At 46.1% G+C, this 22,258-nt stretch overlaps 1 protein-coding gene across 1 annotated transcript in view; it reads left to right on the top strand.

The window, feature by feature from the left end:
• LOC102444405 (uncharacterized) overlaps positions 1–22,258 on the top strand; it is a 172,780-nt gene that overhangs the window by 95,223 nt on the left and 55,299 nt on the right. The gene's annotated exons all lie outside the window — the stretch shown is intronic.

Below are 22,258 nucleotides of genomic sequence, written 5' to 3' on the forward strand. Positions count from 1 at the left end.
ACGGCGTTTCATCCAGTCAGGATTGGCAGACCCTGTGGTGGACGCTCCCGAGCAGGACCCAGAGCAGTCTGGAGACGGGGACATGGTGCCAGAGGAGGAGGACAGTGAGGAGACGGCGACCCTCACCCTGGAGCCAGTCACCCAGACCCCAGAGGCCTCCCAGGTGTCATCTGGCGCAGGAGAGGAAGCAGCAGGTGAGTGCTGTGAGGTTGTGTAACACCCGGGGAGGGGGGGGGAGGTAGGTGGGTGCACAGTGGGTGATGCACAAGGGAAACCTGTCATGCTCAGGCTGATGCCCAGGTCACACACAGTGTTACCTTCAGAATGTCTGATTCCCCTGTCTCAAGGAGAGGGCATGCCCTTTTGGACAGCTGTTGCACACATGACTGATTGTGATAGAAATGTAGCCGTGTTACTCTGATCTGAGGAAGTGGGTCTGGCCCAGGAAAGCTCATCCCCTAATAAACCATCCTGTTAGTATTTTAAGTGCTACAGAGTCCAGTTTTTTAGGACTGATTGTGTCTTCTTCTTTTCCTCCACAGCCGGACCAGCCGTGCAAGAGGGCCGCAGCACCCCAGCCCCACCTCCATCTCCATCTCGGGGACATGGGAGCCGCAGACACAGGCGTGTCTATGCGGACATCCTCAGGCAGAACGTGGAGGCCGTGCAGGAGCTCAACTCCATCCTGAGAGAGAGGGCGGAGGCAGAGGATCGCTGGCGTGACCAGTTCATGGACGAGCTGGTCCTGCAGCGCACGTCCCTGACTGCCACTCTCAGGGAGGTCTGCGGCTTGCCTGCTCCTGTGCCTGGTCCTCAGGGATGTTGCTCTCCCCCATGTCTAGGCATGTGAGCAAGCACCGGAATCTGCCTTTTAAACGTCCGAATGCACATTCCACCTGGTTGCGAGCCCAGTTAAGGTGAGCATTAAACTGCTCCTTGCTCGCATCCAGGTGGCCGGTGTAGGGCTTCATCAGCCACGGCATCAGGGGATAGGCGGCATCAGCCACTATGCACACCGGCATGTGCACATCCCCAACCGCAAACTCGTGATGCGGGAAAAATGTTCCTGCCTGATGCCTCCGGTAGAGGTACGAGTTCCTGAAGATGCGGGCATCATGTGCCCGCCCTGACCACCCAACACAAATGTCCGAAAACTGGCCACGATGGTCGACCAGGGCCTGGAGGACCATAGAAAAGTAGCCCTTTCTGTTGATGAATTGGGCTGCTCGATGGGGCGGTGCACGGATTGGAATGTGTGTCCCATCGAGCGCTCCTCCACAATTCGGGAAGCCAAGGGCAGCAAAGCCGGCCATGACACTGTCCAGATCTTGTAGACAGATGAGCCTGTTGAGCAGCTCCGAATTGATGGCCCTCACCACCTGCAGAACGAGACAGACAACAAAATGTTAGAAGGGGTGCCTTATCTCTTAGGAGGAGAACCCACCGCCCACCTTCCCTCTCAAACACCCCGGGAATCCCCTCCTCAGAACCCCCCCCCCAACAATTCAGGGTGAGTGGAGGAGCTCCCTCCCACTCCCACTCCACTTGGCCCTTCCTGACAGTCTCCCTTCCCCCCACCCCAAACTGTGACTGTCCCCAGACAATGACTTACCTCCATCAGGATGGATCCAACGGTAGACCTGCCCACTCCAAATTGGTGTCCCACGGAGCGGTAGCTGTCGGGGGTTGCCAGCTTCCAGAGGGCAATGGCGACCCTCTTTTCCAGGGGGATAGCGGGCCGCAGGTGGGTGTCTTGCTGTTGCAGAGCAGGGGCGAGCCAGGTACACAGCTCCTGGAAAGTGGTCTTTCGCATCCGGAAGTTGCGTAGCCACTCTTGGTCATCCCAGATCTCCATCACGAGCCGGTCCCACCAGTCAGAGCTGGTGTCAAGCCTCCAAACACGCCTGTCCACAAAGAAGTTTGGAGGCAAGGGCAGTGGGGCTGCATGACGGACGATCCCTTCGTACCTCTGGTCTGGGTCCAGCTGGGGAAGTAGCCTCATGACTGTGTCATGCAGATGCAGCAACAGTTGCAGTATGATGGTGTGGGGCCATCGCCTGCCCAGGGGCAGCTCTGGCTCCATGCCAAAAAAATGGGTCTCAAACAGAAAAACCTCCACAGAAAAAAGCTGCTGGGGTGTCCCAGGAAGCTGAGCACTCCAAACCAGCACTGCAATGCCTTGCTTACCTCCTAGAGGGACAGCAAAGGCAGCTGCAGGAGCAGAGCAACGGGTGTTCAGGAGTGTCCCTTTCACCATGCGGCGTCTCTGCAAAGGGCAGGCAGCAGCACCCGGAAGGAAATGCTGCCCCCATGCCCTGGCAGAAGCAGTTCCGGGTAGCTTTGAATTTCGAAAGAGCGTCCAGCAGTCAGGACGCTCTTTTTCGAAAAAGCAGATCGATTTTCTGATCCGTGTATTGTAGTCTAGACGCGCTCTTTCGAAAGAGGCTTGCAGTCTAGACATAGCCTAGGAGACATAGCCTACCCCTTGTAGCCCTGGCTCAGGAAACTGAACCTGCTGTACCTGGAAAGCAGTAAGGAAAGTTTTAACAACAGGCTAAGAAAGTGCTGCATGGTGGTCAAATGCACCTTTGGGAGACTGAAGGCAAGATGGAGGTGTCTCTGTGGCTGGTTGGATTTCACTGAGGGCGATATTCACATGGTTATCGTGGTGTGTTTTGTTTTGCATAATCTGTGTGAAAATAAGCGGAATTATTTGCTTAGGGTTGGAGCACTGAGGCATAATACGTGGCTGCAGAGTTTGAGCAGCCAGACACTAAAGCTGTCAGAGGAGCGCAAAGGGATGCTGTCAACATCAGGAGGTTTGGGGAGTGCCCGCCGAAAATGAGGGTCATGGAAATAAATCTTCATAACAGTTGCCTACATGTCGCCCTTCAATGCAACATGTAATCAGGAATATGACAGGTCTGCACTAAATTAAGGGTGGGGGCTACTGACCCACAGAAAAATCGGTTGAGAGCCGCACAGAAGTGAGAAGCAAAGAAAAAAAGATCCAAAACCCTCCAGAAAGAGACAGAGAAAGACACTAAGACACTCCCCCCATTCCCCTCATGCCCTAGAGCCTAGGGGGCTGAGGCTAGTAGATTTTTTGTGCTCCAGCCCCACAGGAAGGTAGAAGAGGAGGGTCTGGAGCACGAGCATGCACTCCCCAATGCTCGAGGGAAGTCCCAAGCCTCGAGGGCCAGATCCAGGCAAGCTGGGGGCCTCATCCAGCCCTCAGGTCTTAGCCTCCCCTCCCCTGCACTAAAAGGAAGCATTGAAACATTCTGAAAGTGTGTCTTTATTCATTAGCTAGCAGAGGCAATGACACCTCTGCCACTCACTTGGTAAAGGAGGTGCTGGCAAAGGGTCACAACTCAAAGTTGTGTGTTATCATCATAGTTGGGAGAGGGGGGTGGAAAATGTGGACTCCCGGAGAAGGAAAAGGAATGTGATGGCACTTCACTTGTGCAGGCTGAACCTCTCTAGTCCAGAACTCTCAGGTCTGAAAACATCCGTGGTCCAGATTGACTTAGTTATCCAGATGTCCACTTCTCCTGAGTGTAGCCAAGTTTCCAGCAGTACCACAAAGTTGGTTTATAGCCACCAATCTTGGCTTTCAGATTTAGGTGCTGTTATTTAGCTCTAATTTATCCCTATCTGTTCTCTCTAACAGCCCAGTAAGCAGTGGAAGTTTTGGTAATGCTTCTAGATAATATTGACCTCCCACAGTCTGAAAACTCTCTGTTTTGGAACCGGTCAGGTCCTGAGGGTGCTGGACTTGAGAGGTTCAGCCTGTATAAACCCCTTTCCCATCATTTTCACTTTCTCTCCCACTGCCTCTTGAAAGGAACGCATCTCACCGTACTGATAAACTGCAGCCAGGTCTAGAAAAGTCCCTTTGCAGTTACATAGTCCTAATTAAGGCTCCACAGGCGGGTAGCACTGTGGCAGACATCTCCAAGAGTACACAAGGAAATGAGGGCATGACTTTTCCAGGCTTGTGGCTTTTGCCCCGCTCCGTATGCAGCCCACCTATGTCATCCTTGGTTCCTCTGCAAGTGATTGGTGAACTTTACAGGTTTGTATCCTACAGTTGGGGAAGGGACATAGTAGCACTGCCATGGAATCTGAAGCAGACAATTTGCAAACAGTTCTTCAAGAGTTTCAATAGCCGTTCTCTGCGAGATTCCATTGCGATCATGGCGAGAATCAACATGCTCCTTGGCCACATCGATTAGCTACACAGGGATACACCCAGCAAGCCTCCCTCTTCCCCATTCCCTTGGCCTGGCATTCCATAAGCCACATCCACTCACCCTGCATCTCAGCCCCTGCTTCCTGGCCCCTGGCAGGCAGTTGCTAAGACTATGTCCATCAGCAGTGCAGAACAGTTCCTGGCTGCCAGACACACTATGCTGCACATTTGTCAACAATACAGATTTTGCGGGCAAGAGAAGTACAGCATCTTAGACAAAGAGAGGAAGAAGCTTTGAAATGTTTTGTAGACTAAAGATGATTATCATTAAGTAAATCTTTGATTAAAGTGGCATAAGACTCTCCAGACCTTCTGACTTCCCAGAGGGCAGACAATTGTTTCACCATTGTTTCCTGCATATTATAATTTGGGGATAGGTTTGTGCATATGCAATTGCCAAACCTAGGCAATATGTAAACAAAGTAATTTGGAAATTAATTGACATTCTTTGTTAATTGAGTAACTTGTCAAAACATCTAAATTTTACATCTAAATGTTTATCTTTCTAAAAAGGCTTGTGATAAGACCTTAAATTAATTAAATCCACTTTTATTACAAATAAAGTGCAACATTCCGCGCTGGTTTATTTTGACATTTTAAACTCTTATCATCTGGCCATCTTTATCTGGTTTCCTGATATTTCTTACTACTCTCTGAAATGCTATTTTGACTAAATAAAGCTCAGACATTTAAAATAATTCTTTAGTCTATACAGTCTCTAAAGAATAGGGATCATAGAGCAGTGAGAAACTAGTTGAGGTAATTGGTTAATCAAAACTATTTAACTACAATATGTAACTTTATATCAGCTCTTTCTCAATTGCCAGGAACTGATGTTTCAAAGAAGATGAAAGAAAGAGCAGATTGTACAATAACCAACAGATACATGAAGTTTCTTACTCACCCGCATCAGTAACTGATAAGGGCTTATAGAAGAACTGCTCCTTTTCACAAGGATATGTTGATTTTGATTAATTTTAGTTTTAATTTAATTTCAACATTTTTGGAACTGAATGTTTTGAGTTTCATTTTGAGATATGGTAGAAAAAACTTAAATATCTAAAAAGTCAAAACCAAAATAAAATGCTTCAATTTATCTGAAACAAATACTTTTAAAACTGTGAGATGCTTTCGAATTTGACATATCATTCTGATTTATCATGAAAACAAATTTGGAAGTAGCAGAATTTCCCATAAAATGGAAATTCCAATTGCTGCACAGCTCTAGATTACATAATTGAACATTGTCCTAGCTAATTTCCTAGATAATTTATTGTTCTTCATATAAATGTTTGAATCCCACTAAGATTTTGGCCTCAATTATGTCCTTGAGTCAATGAGTTCAGCAGGTTAGTAATTCTTTTTGCATTAAAAAGTCACAATCTCAATGAGGTGACTGTCAAGTACATTGAATTCTACCTTTTTCTTGTAATATGAGAAAGTAAGTAGAAGTGTACATGCTGTAGGAGAAAGAAAGAGTCTAAGCACGGGCAAAGCAGGAGACCTGTCAAAATACCACACTAATAAATCCTGAATTTACTATATCATTGTCCTGAACTACTACACACGCATCACTTAGTAACCCTGATTGTTTCCCATGTGAATGAGCAATCCACATTTTTCCATCCGTGGAAGCCAGTGGACTGACATTAGCTATGAATTTTGCCCCATTTTGTTTAATTAAAGCTGTGAAAGAAGATTTGAAATTCTCAGTATGCAAAATGGCAACTGAAATTCGTAGATACTGGAAGTGCTGCCCAATACAAGTTTAAATCTTAGGTTAGCTTGTTTTTTTCTAATTTGTTCCTGCATGCATTGCCCCTAGACTCCACTGTTGACTGAAACTTGTAAACACAGAGAGAGTGACTTTGGCCTTTGGAAGCTTGTTTTCATTACTGCCACTTTATGGGTGTTTAAAAATAATCACATGTTCTGACTTGCTTGAAAACTTTATCTCCTCATTGTTCATAAACCATAATTTGTGCCAGGCTAATGTGAATGATCTAGTCCAAGAGAGACGTACAACCGAGTTTACAAGGGCAAGAGGATCTTCATATTTTGCAGTTTTAAGGTGCCTTTCACTCAGAAAGATACCAGGGGCTTTGTGAATTATGTGTACACATAGTATCAATGAAGTGCAGCCACCTCTGAGCTAGAGGGTAGCAGCTACGTAGCTAATTAACATGCAACACTTAGAGCGGTATCAGAAGAAGAGCCAAAAACACCGGGGCAAGCAGCATGATGGGGCATGTTGAGGACGAAGGACATTATTATCTGTTTACAAATTATAATTGATGTAAAGCAGAATTGTTATCCACTTTGGGTCTGTAAATTCTCTTTATGGTTCCCCCTTCCTGAATGAATGCATGGTGTGTGTGGGAAACTACTCAAACATGCAGTGGGTGATGAACTTATACTTACCTAAACTTGAGTGCACATCCAGAAATATAATCTATGCTATCATGTGCCGAAAGTGTCCGTCTGCTATGTACATTGGACAAACATCTCAGACACTTCGCCAAAGGATTAATGCCCACAAAACAGATATCAGACAAGATCACAAAGAGAAAACAGTTTCTTGTCATTTCAACCAGAAAGGACACAGTCTCAATGACCTGCTAACCTGCATCCTACTTCAGAAGACATTCAAATCTGCACTTGAAAGGGAATCCTCTGAACTGGCATTCATGCTAAAATTCGACACCCTCCGCACTGGACTTAACAAAGACCCCAACTATCTTACACATTAAAAAGATAGCTTCCCCAATTATCACCTCTAATACTATTAACTCACAGACATTTCCCCTTCCCCACCTCTAATATCATTAACTCACTGGCATTCACCTTCCTTCCCCCCCCCCCCCCCCACATCCCCCTTCTCTTCTGTAATGTGATTTGTCCTTTTCATGTGTGTTCTTTTTTTTAAATTGTATCCTTTGGTACATATGGTTGTGACTGTTTTCTTCCATTATTTGATCTGAGGAAGTGGGTCTGGCCCACGAAAGCTCATCATCTAATAAACCATCTTGTTAGTCTTTAAAGTGCTACATTGTCCTGCATTTTGCTTCAGCTACCCCAGACTAACACGGCTACATCTCTACCACTATTCTTGAGTGCACACAGCCCCCTGCAGTGCACAGAGAGAGCTGCTGCATGGCTTTTGTGGCATTAGTGGCAGATGGCGAAAAGTCAGTTGGCACAAGATATGGACCTGCTGAAAGAAAACAATGTGAGCTTGAGAAAGAGTGAGACATGTGGAAAGCCCAGGCGCTGACAGAGAGGACATCGAGGAAGGCCTATGGACCCAGAAGCTGAGCATGGCCTGTGACATCATCAATCCAACGAAGAGAGAGAGAACCCGAAAGGGGATCACCAAGCAGGACCTCCCGGGGGTGCCCTCTGCTTGGATCGCCCGGCCAGCGAATTGGTTCCAGGGTCATCACGGGAAGATACAGACAGCATGAACCTCAGCATGAACTTCTGGTGCCTGGTGCTATAGCCTGTATTCCATTGGCCTAAAAGTGTGAATGCTGATAAAGTAGAGTCCAGATTATCCAACCTTTGGTAATCCGACATTCTGCTTTATCTGACCCTGAAGCTCCCGGGGACGAAGCGACGCCGGCAGGAGCGGCATCAGCAGCTCCAGGAGAGTGACTGGGCAGTGAGTAAGGCCATTCTCCCGGCCAAGGTCCGGGAGCTGCGGGGAGGGAAGGGGCCAGGGCCAGGGCCAGGCAGGGTTGGGGACCAAGCGGTGCTGGCTACAGTAGAGTCCCTATCATCCAATATTTTCGATAATCTGACCACCTGTCGGCCCCGTTTAGGTCGGATAATCGGGACTCTACTGTAGTGAGAATGAGTTTCCCTTTCCCCTCCTTCCAGAGGAGGTTAAGGCAATTAAAGCCATTTGCACTCATTACCTCGTGGTCCCAATCCTGGTTAGGCCAAAGTTAGTTGCAAGTAAACTTGAATCTCCCGAGGTTCTTTATTCCCTCCCTCACTAGCAACAGGGCAGGGAATGTCTGTTCAGATGGGATGGGATGGTTATTTGGGTCTCATCTAGTTCCAGGGTCTAAAGACACACTCACCCATCACCACCTCCCCAGGCACATGAAATGTAATTTACCTCTTTAATGCATCCGAGGGTACTGAGGGAGTTGGCAGAGCCTTTGGCCATTATCTTTGAAAACTCATGGGGTTCGAACTAGGGAGGCTAACGTAGGCATTCAAAGTTGCAAATGAAGCCCGGGATTTAAATATCCTGGGCTTTATTTGCATCTTCCCAACCGGGTGCCATTTTTAAACCCCCTTAGTCCAAACTAACTGCCCACGACTACACTAAGGACTTAGTTTGAGTTAACTGTTACACCTCATCCACAAGGTGTAACAGTTAACTCGAACTAAGGAATTAGTTCAAGTTAACGTTTGACTGCCGCGTGTAGCTGCGGGCAGTTAGTTCAGACTAAGGGGATTTAAAAATGGTGCCCAGACGGGAAGATGCAAATAAAGCCCAGGATATTTAAATCCTGGGCTTCATTTGCAACTTCCAATGCCTTCATTTGCAAGTTCGAACTAGGAGGCTAGTGTAGACATACCCGTGGAAATCAGAGGAGGTCCCAGATGATTGGGAAAAGGCAAATGTAGTGCCCATCTTTAAAAAAGGGAAGAAGGATAATCCAGGGAACTACAGAACAGTCAACCTTACCTCAGTCCCTGGAAAAATCACGGAGGGGATCCTCCAGGAATCCATTTTAAAGCACTTGGAAAAGGAAAATGTGATCAGGAATAGTCAACATGGATTCAGAAAGGGCAAGTCATGCCTGACCAATCTGATTAGCTACTATGATGGGGTAACTGGTTCTGTGGATATGGAAAGGTGGTGGACGTGCTATACCTTGACTTTAGCAAAGCTTTTGATATGATCTTGCACAGAAGGTGGTTGTGCATGAAGCACACATTTGTTCACTGACAACTGGACAGAGACAAGTCAATTATGATAGTGCATAGTTCCTCTATAGCTGCTTGTTTTCTCATCTGCTACAATTGGGAATAGAATGGCTTCATCCACTTTGTAAACCCCCTTTAAATCTCCTCCCATTGCCCTGGGCAGAGAGCTGACCTCCCACAGTTTTTTCCAGACATATCATTCTACGATTCTGTGAATCAGTGAGACCACGGCCTGCCTAGGTCAGGCTCCTCAAGAGCCATTTGCCTGGAGGGGCCCAGCCAAGACTCCCTCCCACCATTTTCCTGTCCCAAATGGCCAAGACTGGCCAAGCTTCTGCATCTGTCCCAGGCAGCTCAGCTCCATGGATACAGGTGGGGACCCACAGGTGGTGGGCCACAGAGAGTGCACAGAGACTGAGGTGCACTGGGGTCCATCCAGGAAGCAGAGAGAAGTTGGAGGGTGAGGTCAGGAGATGGAAAGGAGTTCTTAGTTAAGTAAGGGTATGTCTACACTGCCCTCCTAATTTGAACTAGGAGGGTAATGTAGGCATACCGCACTTGCAAATGAAGCCCGGGATTTGAATTTCCCAGGCTTCATTTGCATGAAGCCGGCTGGCGCCATTTTTAAATGCCGGCAGTTCGAACCCATAATCCGAACTAGCTACTCCGTGCCGCGTGTAGCCGCGCGGCACGGGGTTCGAACTGCCGGCATTTAAAAATGGTGCTGGCCAACGTCATGCAAATGAAGCCCGGGAAATTCAAATCCCGGGCTTCATTTGCAAGTGCGGTATGCCTACATTACCCTCCTAGTTCGAATTAGGAGGGTAGTGTAGACATACCCTCAGTGCCTGGCAGGCTGAGAGGAGTAAGTGGTGGGCAGAGGGGAGAGCCAATGGGCTAGAGAGGTCTCAGGGTAGAGTGCAAGCAAAGCAGGATGGTGCCCCTTGTGAGCATGGGCCCAGCTGTGTGGTGCAAGTAGTGCCATTGTAAACTCAGCACTGACTACAGAATAAGCAAATAATAATAATTCAACCTCCAACACTGCTGACCCTGTGGCTGCTGAGCCTAAACAAGGCCCTGGTTTTGTCAATGCCACACATAGAACTGTCTTGCCAAGTGCCAAAGCTGGGAGAGAAGCCTGGCTCATTAACGTGAAACCTTTACCCTTACGTTTCTCAGGAGGTTAGCTCACAGAAACAGGTGTTTAAGGTACCCTTGATAATAGAATGTTTTAAAAGCTGTAAAAGCTGAACCTGATAGCTCTAAAAATCTCCTGCCAGGATGGTAAAAGAAAACACGGCTGTGTTCGAGAACTAGAAATGACTTCTGGGAACTATTCCAAATGTTAACCTCAGGGTTCCTGTCAAGGAAGAGCGTGAGACAGGGAATGGGACACGGATCTTTAAGATAGCTCCTGGAAATCAAATCTGAGTCCCTTTGGGACTGCATACACTTCCAGTGTTCCCAGCCACGCCTAACATGGGGACAACTTATACAGGCCTGATTTCTAAATAACACAAAAGAAAGGAAAAGGAACGGCTTACATACACAATTAAAGGTCATAGAGGAGGCATTGGCTGAAAACAACTAAGACTAACACGTATTTCATTCTATTCTATGCACTGAAATCTGTTCTCATCCCTTCTATTGTTGAGAGTTGCATTGTGCCCCCAGGAGCAAAGCTATTAATCATGGTGTTCCTCTTGGAGAACTGGGCAGTCTTGTAGCTATCTTGAGCTGAGACTTTAAGTCTGATCGGGTGGAGGACAGGTTTCAGATGCTCATAGTTGCCTGTGCATCTCCTAGCCAGCCAGCGATGGTAGAAAGACCTACCGAGGGATCCAACGAGGGGACAGCATGGTGTTCGCAAGACACCTGAGTGCACTGCAAGATCATGGACTGATTCAACCACCTGTCAAATAAGACTGTGGCTATGAACTCTTCTGAGAGCTTTCCTCTGCTACCAGCATTGCTCCCTGGAGGACAGGCAGAGTTCAAACTGACACATCACCACGGTACCAAAGATGACAAGCCATGATCCTCACTAAAGCTCTCCATGGGTATGTCTACACTACCCTCCTAGTTCGAACTAGGAGGGTAATGTAGGCATACCGCACTTGCAAATGAAGCCCAGGATTTGAATTTCCCGGGCTTCATTTGCATAAGCGGGGAGCCGCCATTTTTAAAACCCCGCTGGTTCGAACCCCGTGCAGTGCGGCTACACGGGGCTCGAACTAGGTAGTTCGGACTAGGCTTCCTATTCCGAACTACCGGTACACCTCGTACACTAGGAAGCCTAGTCCAAACTACCTAGTTCGAGCCCCGTGTAGCCGCGCTGCACGGGGTTCGAACCAGCGGGGTTTTAAAAATGGCGGCTCCCCGCTTATGCAAATGAAGCCCGGGAAATTCAAATCCCGGGCTTCATTTGCAAGTGCGGTATGCCTACATTACCCCGCTAGTTCGAACTAGCGGGGTAGTGTAGACATACCCCATGTATTCACAAGGTCAGTGTGGCATAGAATCATACAATCATAGAGCTGGAAGAGACCTCAGGAGGTCATCAAGTCCAGCCCCCTGCCCAAGCGGGTCTTTTCCCTGCAGTGAAACTCTGGGGTGGATGGACCACATCTTGGGGTTAGAGTACAGCTCAGCCAACATCCCGTCAGTCCCTGGCCACTCTGCTAGGTCTGCCAACAATGGGGCCAGTTCCGTGGCTGTGAGGGCAGGGATCTGGCCTGACACCTCTAAGCTGATTCCTGACGGGCAACAGAACTGTTGTCAAAAGTGAACAGTTTCCAGTTAACACTCTTCTGGCTGGATCTGAACCCAAGATCTAGGATCTGTGTGTCACCAGCCCCCGGCCCATTTCAGAGCTGTATAGATGTCTGTTGCTTTCTCTCTCTCCTCCATACAAGGCAGAGAAACAGAGCCTGGGGGAGGATGAGAGCTAAAATGCTCAGGGCCAGTTCTTCTGGTGCAGCATGGCTCCATTTTTGCAGACCAGCAGCAGGACTCGATCTGCAGAGCTAGTTTATCCATCTGTAAGGACAGATCTATACAGCCGTGTTATTTCAGAATAACATAGTGCACATCTACACTACAAGCCTTTACTTCGAAATAATATCGAGTTGGAGGACTCCTTACTCTGCCCCTTATTTCACGAGGAGGAAGGGAAGTCGAAGGAAGAGAGTTCTTCCTTCGACCCCTTGCTGTTCAGACAGAGCCAAAAGCCAAATTGAGCTATTTCGACTTCAGCTACACAACTGACATTGCTGAACTTGCGTCTCTTAATTTGAGTTCTGCCCTGCTGTGTAGACGTGCCCTAAGAGATTCAAGCTGCAGAGAGCGGCAGAGAGATTCTTACCTCCCCCCTCCTGCCAGTGGCACAAGGAACTCAGCCAGCAGAAAGGGGCGTGGCAGGGACGTCTTACACATGGCTATTTGCACTGGCACACATTTTGGAATAGGCCTGGCATTTCTCTAGCCTAGTGCACAGGTTCGGCTGTGCACTGAGTGGCTTAGGTGCAAGAGTATAAAGATTGTCCTTATGAGCTCTTTGTCTGTGCAGGAGAAGGAATTTTCTTGGAGGCCAGCCCCAGTCTGTGAAAAGAACGTCCCCATTGTGAACCTTACCGCCTTCCACTCCAGGTGCATTTCTTTGATCTTGCTGCTCTAACAGAAACAGATAGCAGCCAGGATAATAAAAGCACACTACCAAAACGAGACACCCTATTGCACATGCTTCTTCCAGTGGGAAGAGCAAGCATGTGACAGATGTGTGGTCAAGTTACTCAATGCACCCTTGGTAGGTTGCCTAATAGTAAGACATAGAATAGCATGTACCTTCCCTTCCCACACTGCTTTCTCACTGCTACCAAAAGCTTTCATTTCTTGCTACATTACCAAAAAAGGAACGAGGGTCACTTGGACAGAAATGTTTATTTATGAAATGCAGTTACGTGATGCCTGCATGGGTCACACTGAGATTGCTCAGTCAGGGCAACCTGCAAAGAATGGAGCACATGATCCCCCAAACTGGTGGTTTATTCTAATAATTAGATTTACCAAGTCAGCAACAAAGCAGCTTCTACAATACCTTGGTGGTTACTAAGAAGCCCAAAAATTTGGCTTTCCTTCAGCAGTCCAGCCCCATCCAGGCAGCCAAGTCAAATATGTGGATTACTTGAATTCTTTTTCACCATGTAAAGTTCTACCAATTCCAAGAGATATGACACATTACCCACCAGGATATTTCAGATGTTACCCAAATAAATTGTCATGGTCATGAGGGAGGGCCAGCAGCCTGGAGACTAAGGGGTTAACTGTACCTAGCCAGGTAGGAATTTCAAACTGGGACAAAGGAATTTTTGGTTTTCCCTCCTTTGTCTCAGAGCCAGTTTTCTCTCCAGATACTGAGGGGGACAGACAAAATGTCTCTCTCCAAGAAAAGACTTTTCACTATCTGTAAGTAGGGTAAAGTTTAGATAAATCCATTAGGTTTTATTGTTTTATGGTTTGGGAATGGGAATCTGATGTCTGTGCATTTAAAAATGAGGTTTCCTCTCTTTTGTAAGTAAGTTTTGTTCCCCATGGGAAAGTTCCCCATGAGTTTATTAATTGGTGCTCTTACATTTAACCAATCCAACTGTATTTGTAACAGGAGTATTGTGATGATAATAAATGTTCTTTCTTTTTTATTAACTTGGTATTAGTTAATTTGTGTGTCCTGGTTTTACTTTAGGCTGAGATTTCCCAGATGATCTCTTCCCTGGTTTTCTTACCATTACTTGGGTGGTGGCAATGAATTTTTATCCTCAAAATCTAAGTTTTTTAAAGATTTTGTGGGGAAGTTTTATACCAAAGCCTGGAAAGATAAGGTTTTGGGGTACTTTTGCAGCCCCCCCCCACTTCTGCATTCATAGTGCCAGAGTGGGGAAGAAGCCTTAACATAAACACAGCCAATTCTTACAAACTAATCTAAGATTTATTTAAAAGGTCAACTACAGTCCTTTTGATTTTCAGCCACCAATTTCTGCATCCATGTGTGATCTGATGCATCCACATGGGATCAGATGCTCACTGAGGGCATGTCTACACTTACTGTGGATTGTACAACAATTGAGCCACTAAGGGTCAATTTAGTGGGCCTACACAAATGACCCCTCTGTTGACTCCCATATTCCACGGGAATGAAAATCATAAAGTAAATCAATGAGGGAAACTCTCTTATTGCAGTGTCCACACCAGACTCAACATGGTAATAAGTCAATTTAAACAACGTTAACTCCAGCTATGGTTATTCACACAGCTGGAGTTGCATAACTAAGGTTGACTTAATCCCATTGTGTAGAGCTGCCATAAGAGATCACAAGACATATCCCAAGTGTCTGGGTATGAGAGATTGTCTCCCACCGCTTGTGTTCTTCAGCGATAAACTACACAGTTTTTCTCTTCTGCAGATTCAACTACTCAGTTTTTCTTCTGAACCCAAGGCACAAACTGTTCATTTACAAGGTCAGTACAGAGATGTTCCTGTTTCAATAACATCCAAACTGGTAGCCAAGCTCAGCCACTTGACTGTAGAGCTGTTCAAACTCCTTAACGATATTCAGTTGATATGAAAGTTCCCTTGAGCTCTTTCTGAAGCAAGCTCAGTATGTCCATATCCATCTTTGATCACTAGCTACCAACACACTTCTCTCATCCAAAGAAATTTCCCTAATCCCATTAGAATTGGCATTTCAAGGCATTTCTCATCTCCTAAGAGATTTGTATGCAGGAGAGCAATTCAGTAAACAGATTAATCATCAGAGAATTAGAGGTGGACAGACAAATCTGGGCTCCTGCAATATAGCAAGATGCAAGGAGTTACGAGTGTTTAGGATTATAATTCAAAAGGATCTGGAGAAATTGTCTGAAGTAAATAGGATGAAATTCTTCAAGGACAAATGCAAAGTACTCTAATTAGGAAGAAACAATCAGTTGCACACATACAAACTGGGAAATTACTATCTATGAAGGACTGCTGCGGAAAGGGATCTTTGGGTTATAGTGGATCACAAGCTAAATATGAGAGACACAGTGGCAAAAAAAGCAAACATCATTCTGGGATGAATTAACAGGAGTGTTGTAAAGCAAGACACAAGACATAAGTCTTCCACTCTACTGCACACTGATTAAACCTCAGCTGGAGAACTGTGCAGTTCTGGGCTCTTTTCAGAAAAGATGTGGACAAATTGGGAAAAAGTCCAAGTTGCATAAAATGATTAATGGTCTAGAAAACTGACTTATAAGGGAAGACTGTAAGAATTGGGTTTATTAGTCTTGAAAGGAGAATACTGAGATTGGACATAAAGCAGCTTTCAAGTATCTAAAAGATTGTTACAAGGAGGAAGGAGGAAAATTATTACCTTAACTTCTGATGATAGGACTAGAAGCAATGGGCTTAATTTGCATCCTGAGTGGTTTAAGTTGGACATTAGGAAAATTTTCTAACTACTGTATAAGGGTGATTAATCTCTGGTATAAATTGTTTAGAGAGGTTGTGGAATCTCCATTGCTGGAGATTTTTAAGAGCATGTTAGAGAAAACACCTGTCAGAGATGGTCTAGATGGTGTTTGGTCCTGCAATAAGTGCAGGGGACTGGACCTGATGACCTCTCAAGGATCTTTCCTGTTAGATTCTAGGATTCTATAACTAAGGTGTAAGATTGAATCATCAGAAGGATCTAGGCCATTATGGAAGCCAATTCCTTCTCCTGGCTCTGCAATAGGATGAAGGCTTATGTATTTAAAGCTATAGAAATGCTAACAAAGACACCAATCTATATGCTGTAAGCTCCCTTCACGTACCCTGGAAATATATTCTACATGCAGCAGTGTAATTTTAAAACAACCAGCAAGCTCCTGTGAGCACTGTAAATAGTGAAATCCCCCGCCTGTGTGATTTGCCATCTCCATACTCGGGGGGGGGGGGGGGGGGGGGAGGAAGAGTTTTGTAACATCCACTGACCCTGATCAGATGCAAAGGAAGTGATTAAGGAAGCAGGATTAACTCCCAGTCCCAAGTTTCATTTTGTGTACTTAGGAGAAACCCTTGACACACACGAGCTGAACAGCAGAATGGGCAGAAAACACAAGTCAAGCTGTAGAAGCACAAGAAGTTGAAGGAAAAGGACCCTACTCCTGGAGGCAAAAATGGCAAACAAGCCATGTTTAAATGAGGTGTGGGGGGCAAGCCTGGGTCCTGGCCCTGAAACTGGCCCAAGGAACATGGCAGCAGGCAGACTGCTACTGCAAGGGATGGGGAACAGATGCATGTGGCTTTGACATTCCTCAGCACAGGGAGTGCACAGAGCTACTCGTGGTGCCGCTCCTGGCAGCTGAAGAGGCTGTGGGAGAACTGAGGGGGAATCCCAAGATGTGCAGGGATCAGCTCTGCCTTCTGACAACACTGTGAGATGCATACCCACAATGCACTGCTCACACTGTCAAGGATGGTGCTCTCTAGTGTTGACAGAGGGAGCAAGTGTGAACACCCTCCAGCAATTTCTCTTTTGTCCACCTATGGGAGTCGACATGAGTTTTGTTGACAAAACTTGGTAATGTAGACGTACCTTGAAACAGATTAAATCACAGAAATGGCTTGCTGGGATTAAGTCTCTCGCTGTGTCCAAGCGTGGCAGTGCAAACAGCTGGATCATGAGCAGGGCGACGTGTTTGGAGTTTATCCTCTGCAAGAATCCAATCTCTGCATGCAGCTTTGGACAGCTTAGTTGGTTTGGGGCACAGCAGAGGCCCATAGGAAACTTTTTGCTTCAAACCACATGCTGGCAGCCTAAAGCACTGCCAGAAACACTGCTGGCTGTACCTGAGCCTACGCTGGTTTGTTGTTTGTCTTTCCAGACACTGATTCATGCCCCTCTCGGTCACTGAGATCTGTAGCAGTTAATAACAGGGATCTCAAAACATGGTGCAAATACTGAGGATGATTCTGCTGGGTCTCTGGGAATGCACCCGAGTAAGGAGCGCTTATTTGAGCTCATTGGCTAATAAAGCCTTCCAGGAGAACCATTTTAGAGATGGGTAAACTGAAGCACTCGAAAGCCACATGATAGAGTGTGAAGCAACAAGGAGTGAAACCCAGGAGTCCTTGCTCAAACCCATGGACCTGCATACCCTCCCTCAAAAGAACATTGCAGCACAACGCTCTACACTGCATTGAGTACTTCAGCTTTTCCCACATCATCTGTCACTAGGTTACTGCCCTTATCCAGTAAGGGCCCCACAATCTCCCTGATCACCCTCTTATTGCTAACATGCCTGTAGAAACCTTCTTTGTTCCTCTTCACATCCCTTGCTAGCAGCAATTCCAATGGTGCTTATGGCATCATCAGCTAAGCACCCATTTAAGAACCAGCTCTACAAACACAGATGAATGTGTTTAATTAAGAAACTGAATAGTTTCCCCTTTCGTGCCACAATTGTGTCCTTCCCACAACTTGACAGCCACTGGAATAGCCTTGCCTTTTCTTGACCTGTGCACTGATTCCTCCATCTGTATCCAGCACCAAAGTATAGTAAGAATTCCTATTTAATTAGGTAAATGCTAGCTCTCAGAATGAAAGTGAAAGTTCTTGGAGTGATTATGGGAAATCCAGTGTTTTCATTTCATACACCAAGTTTCAAGGATCAAGAGTACTTTCACTCACTTGCCAGGCTTTGAAAAATACCCATGGACCATAGCAAAACAAGCTGGAGTGGGAAAGCTTATATCTTACAGGTTAAGACCTGCTCTTCCAAGATTCCCAGCTGTTGGAAGTGACTTTTCCAGGCAAGGACACAGTCAGCAACCAAAGTCGTATTTTGGATGCTTGTCAACTTGAAGGTACTGTACTAAGCTATTCTTTTCTATTCTCTGAATAAGTGACAGCCAGCTTGCTATTTCCATTACAAAACTTGTTGCTTTCCAGTTTAAACATCAGACAGGAATTTGCATTGAAAATCCAAGGCGCTGTAACAATTTAGGCTGTTAGAACATATGCTGTATAAGGAAGCTGCTTGCTACTTGTGCTCTATGCATGTTGGCTAGGATGTGCAAACAATCCTTCATGATTTAAACAGTTCTCTGCAATCTTGAATACTTTCCAAATGTTTTAATCCCACAAAGATTGCTTTTGCCTGCTACTATTTGAGACTAAAGCTATGTATTCATTGTAAAATATGTTACATTCTTTTGTACCTTGTCTTAGCTGATTCCACAGATCTTTTATCTCTTTTAGTTAGTTGAGGCTAAACACCTCTGACCTGTGATTTACCTCAACTAACTAGAGGGAGATAAAAATTACAGTCTGCAGTAGGAGTTTACATTACATATGAGATACTTACCTATGAGATAAGTGTGCCGTTTTTTTGCACTTGAGTGAGCTCAGCAAAACTTTTGCCCGATTTTCCCATTCTCCCTCCTTTATTCCTGTGGAAAGGGTGTAAAAAATGTTATCCTATCAACATGAACCCGTCTCAAAGACCCTTTACACAGGCCATATTTTGAACCACACAAGGGGCAATGCAGTGGGCAGTCAGATTCTGAATGGTGGGTGCTATTTGGTGCTATTTGTTAAAACCTGTTAGTATTTGGGGGGAGTAATGATCCATTTTCCCAAAGTGGGTATTTTGTAGATGTTTTCCAATGGAATGGTTTTATATAATTTGTCAGAACTTTACTGTTAAAATGCTTGCAACACAATTTTGATAAGTAACAGGCACTGAAAGTTACATTACACTGGCTTTATACTGCTAACCTCCAAGGAGATCTGTTGTGACTACAGCAGGGCTGGAAGCAAACCAATTACAACCTAGTTTGCAGGGATGTATTGACTTGAACTTTCCACACAGCTTCATCTCTTTTTAGTTAAAAGCACCCCAAAGCTGCAAGGAGTAAACAGTTTCCACGTGGTTTGATAAAATGTACTTTAAAATATTCTGCTGATTTTGCATGTTTTTCCAGAGTTTAAAATGAGTTCTCCACATAATCCCAGCTCCAGTCCCCACTCAATTGTAGCTATTATAGCTTTGTTTGTCACAGATCCAGGCTCTCCCTGTGGGCGCACGCCTGTAGATGGTAATGTGTTTCTTTTCACGGCTGTAGTATTTACTTGGTAATGTGATTGACAGGGAAAACCAGGGGCTAAGTAACGTGTCCCAATTCAGATGTAACTCAGCAGCAATGATCTGTAAAGTGAAAATGAATCCAGCTAGGATTGCAAGAATGAAGCAGCACTCAGAGTAGGAAATCAAAGAAGGCTTTTCTGAGGATGGCTTTTTGTTGGTTTGATGTCAATGCTGACAATCCCCAGGGACAATGGGAAGAGACCAGCACTCCAGGTCAGCCTGATTGACAGGTTGGGCAGGCCAATGAGGGAATTAGGAGGCCAGGTCCAGTCCTCTGTGTGAGCTGGGTCTCTGAGCCAAAGCGGGAGAGAGCTGAGAAGAGCAGCAAGGTGAGCAAGCTGTGGTGAGGAGCATATCTTCAGTGACAGAGCCAGAAGCCCACACAGCCCACAGAGCACAGACCCTGTGGTGAGAGGCAGACCTGCAGTGACCAGAGCCAAAAGGGTCAGATAAGCAACGCAAGGAGCTGAAGGCTGGCCAAGCAGCATAGTCTGCAGCTGGGACCAGCAAAGGGGTGTGTGACCGCACCGGGGCGGTCTCATCGGGTTATCGGCTCCCTTGCCACCCCACCGAAACAATCGGAACGTTCCCACCACCTCACCCACAGTACAGTTTAAGCCCGGGTTCCACAACTCAGCAGTCTTTACCCTTCACGGTTGATGTTCTCGCTCCTCGTCCTGGGTTGGAGAGGGAAGAGGGGGCCCGGGCCTGCTCTCACTCATGGGCCCCAGTCCAGGGCCCTAAGGACTCGGACCGGTCAAGGTCCAGTCCGACAGATGGGGCATCCGGCCGAAACTCATCAGCCCACCAACCATATCCTGGTTCTGCCCTGGGCTGCTTCCTCTCCCTCTCTCCCCCAGTACCCCAGTGGCCGCTCACCCTCGGGGCCTGCCCAGCCCCCGACGGTTCGACCGCACCACCCCAGTGTGCCTGGAGTGCGGGGCCCGTTCCCTCCTCTGGCACGTGCCCCTGCCAGGCACCTGGGCTCACCTTCTTCCCGTGCTCCCCGGGTGTAGCTCAAACCAAGGGGAGGTGAGGCCCATCCGAGCCCGCGCCAGCTTCACTCCCCCTTTGGCCAGCGTGGTGCGGCGTAATTAACAGGTGTTCCACTAGGTTCTCTGTCAACCCCCAGGAAAGCAGAGCTCTCCAGATCCCATCACCTCTCCATTTGCTGTAGCAGACACCAGAAAGACATGAGATGAGCTCTTGGTGTGAATGTACAATTAGGTTTGGGAAATGCAGATGCATTAACCTTATGTAGAGGGAGCCTTTTAATTGGCTATTACCTTCCTACACACCATCTCCTCCTGCTCATAAGAACAGCCATACTAGATCAGATCAATGGTCCATCTAGCCTAGTATCCTGTCTTCAGACAGTGGTCAATCCCAGGTACCTCAGAGGGAATGAACAGAACACGTAGTCAACAAGTAATCCGTCCCCTGTCACTCATTCCTAGCTTCTGGCAAACAGAGGGTAGGAACACCATCCCTGCCCATCCTGGCTAACTTTTCTGTTTTTTGTTGTTGTTGTTTTAATTCTGTTAATGCCTTTGCCTTCACAACATCCTCTGGCAGAATTCCACTGTGTTGTGTGAAGAATACTTCATTTTGTGTGTTTTAAACCTGCTGCCTATTGATTTCATTGAATGACCTCTAGTTCCTGTGTTAAAGGAGTAACTAACTTCCTTCTTTACTTTCTCTGCACTAGTTATGATTTCACAGAATTCAGTCCTCCCTTAGACTTCTCTTTTCTAAGCTGAAACGTCCTAGTTTTATTAATCTCTCCTCATACAGAAGCTGTTCCATTCCCTAATCATTTTGGTTACCCTTTTCTGAACCTTCTTCAGTCCTATTAGATCTTTTCATGCAACCAGATTTGCATGAAGTAACCAAGATGTGTGCATACCCTGGATTTATACAGAGGCAATTTGATTTTTTCTGTCTTATTGCCTCTACCTTTTGTACTGATTCCCAACATAAAATTAGCTTGTTTGACCGCTGCTTCTCATTGATTCAACGTCTTGTTCTCCATGCCGCTTTGCACAGATGGACATCAGGGAGTTACTTCAGTGATTAATTTAGTCCTCTTCTTGCCACTCACAGTAGTTAGAACTAGTTCTTTTCCCCTTGTTTGTTCAGACTCCACAATTTAAGATGGGAGGAGGAAGTGTGGTGTAGTCATCAGAGCAGCAATGTAAGATTTGGGATTCCTGAGCTGAAATCCTGGTTCCACTGATGCCAGTGGGAATTTTGCTGTTAACTTCAATAGGGACCAGTATTTCACCTCTGCTTTATATTTCTGCCTTTGCCACAGAGTCACTTTGAGATCCTGAGCAATACCCATGGCTGCCTTGTACCTCAGTTTATCAGTCTGTAATCAGGGTATTTCATACCCTAGCTCACAACGGGGCTGTGAGAATTATACGTATAATATTTGGCAAGTCCTTTGGCATCCTTAGTTTTATTATCACTGAATTAACCCCTGCTTTCCTAAGCGTTTAAGAGAAATCCCCCAGGGTTCACTGGGTGCTTTGCCAGTGTAAAGATTTCATATTGTGACCCTTTTATTAACATTGTATCAATAATCTGTTTTAGTGTCTTCCCTGTATTAAAATACTGCTCTCTAGCTTATTCTGATTGATAGCTACACTGACACAGAGCTGGTCCACTTAATTCTGTCTAAATAAACAGAGAGCTTGCACATAGCAAATAAAATGCAAGAAACAAAGCCAAATCAGATGAAAATGAAAGACACAAAAAGGATGCAACTGAACAAAATTCGTGCACTCATAACCTTTTCTTATCTGAGCTCAGAGCTTTCCAATTAGTGCCAAAGCATCTCATTCATGATCTCTCAAATTCCCTTCCTCCTTTGGTTAATTCTGCCCT

The sequence above is a fragment of the Pelodiscus sinensis genome, chromosome 20 (genome assembly GCF_049634645.1).
Source record: "Pelodiscus sinensis isolate JC-2024 chromosome 20, ASM4963464v1, whole genome shotgun sequence".
Taxonomy (NCBI): Eukaryota; Metazoa; Chordata; order Testudines; family Trionychidae; genus Pelodiscus; species Pelodiscus sinensis.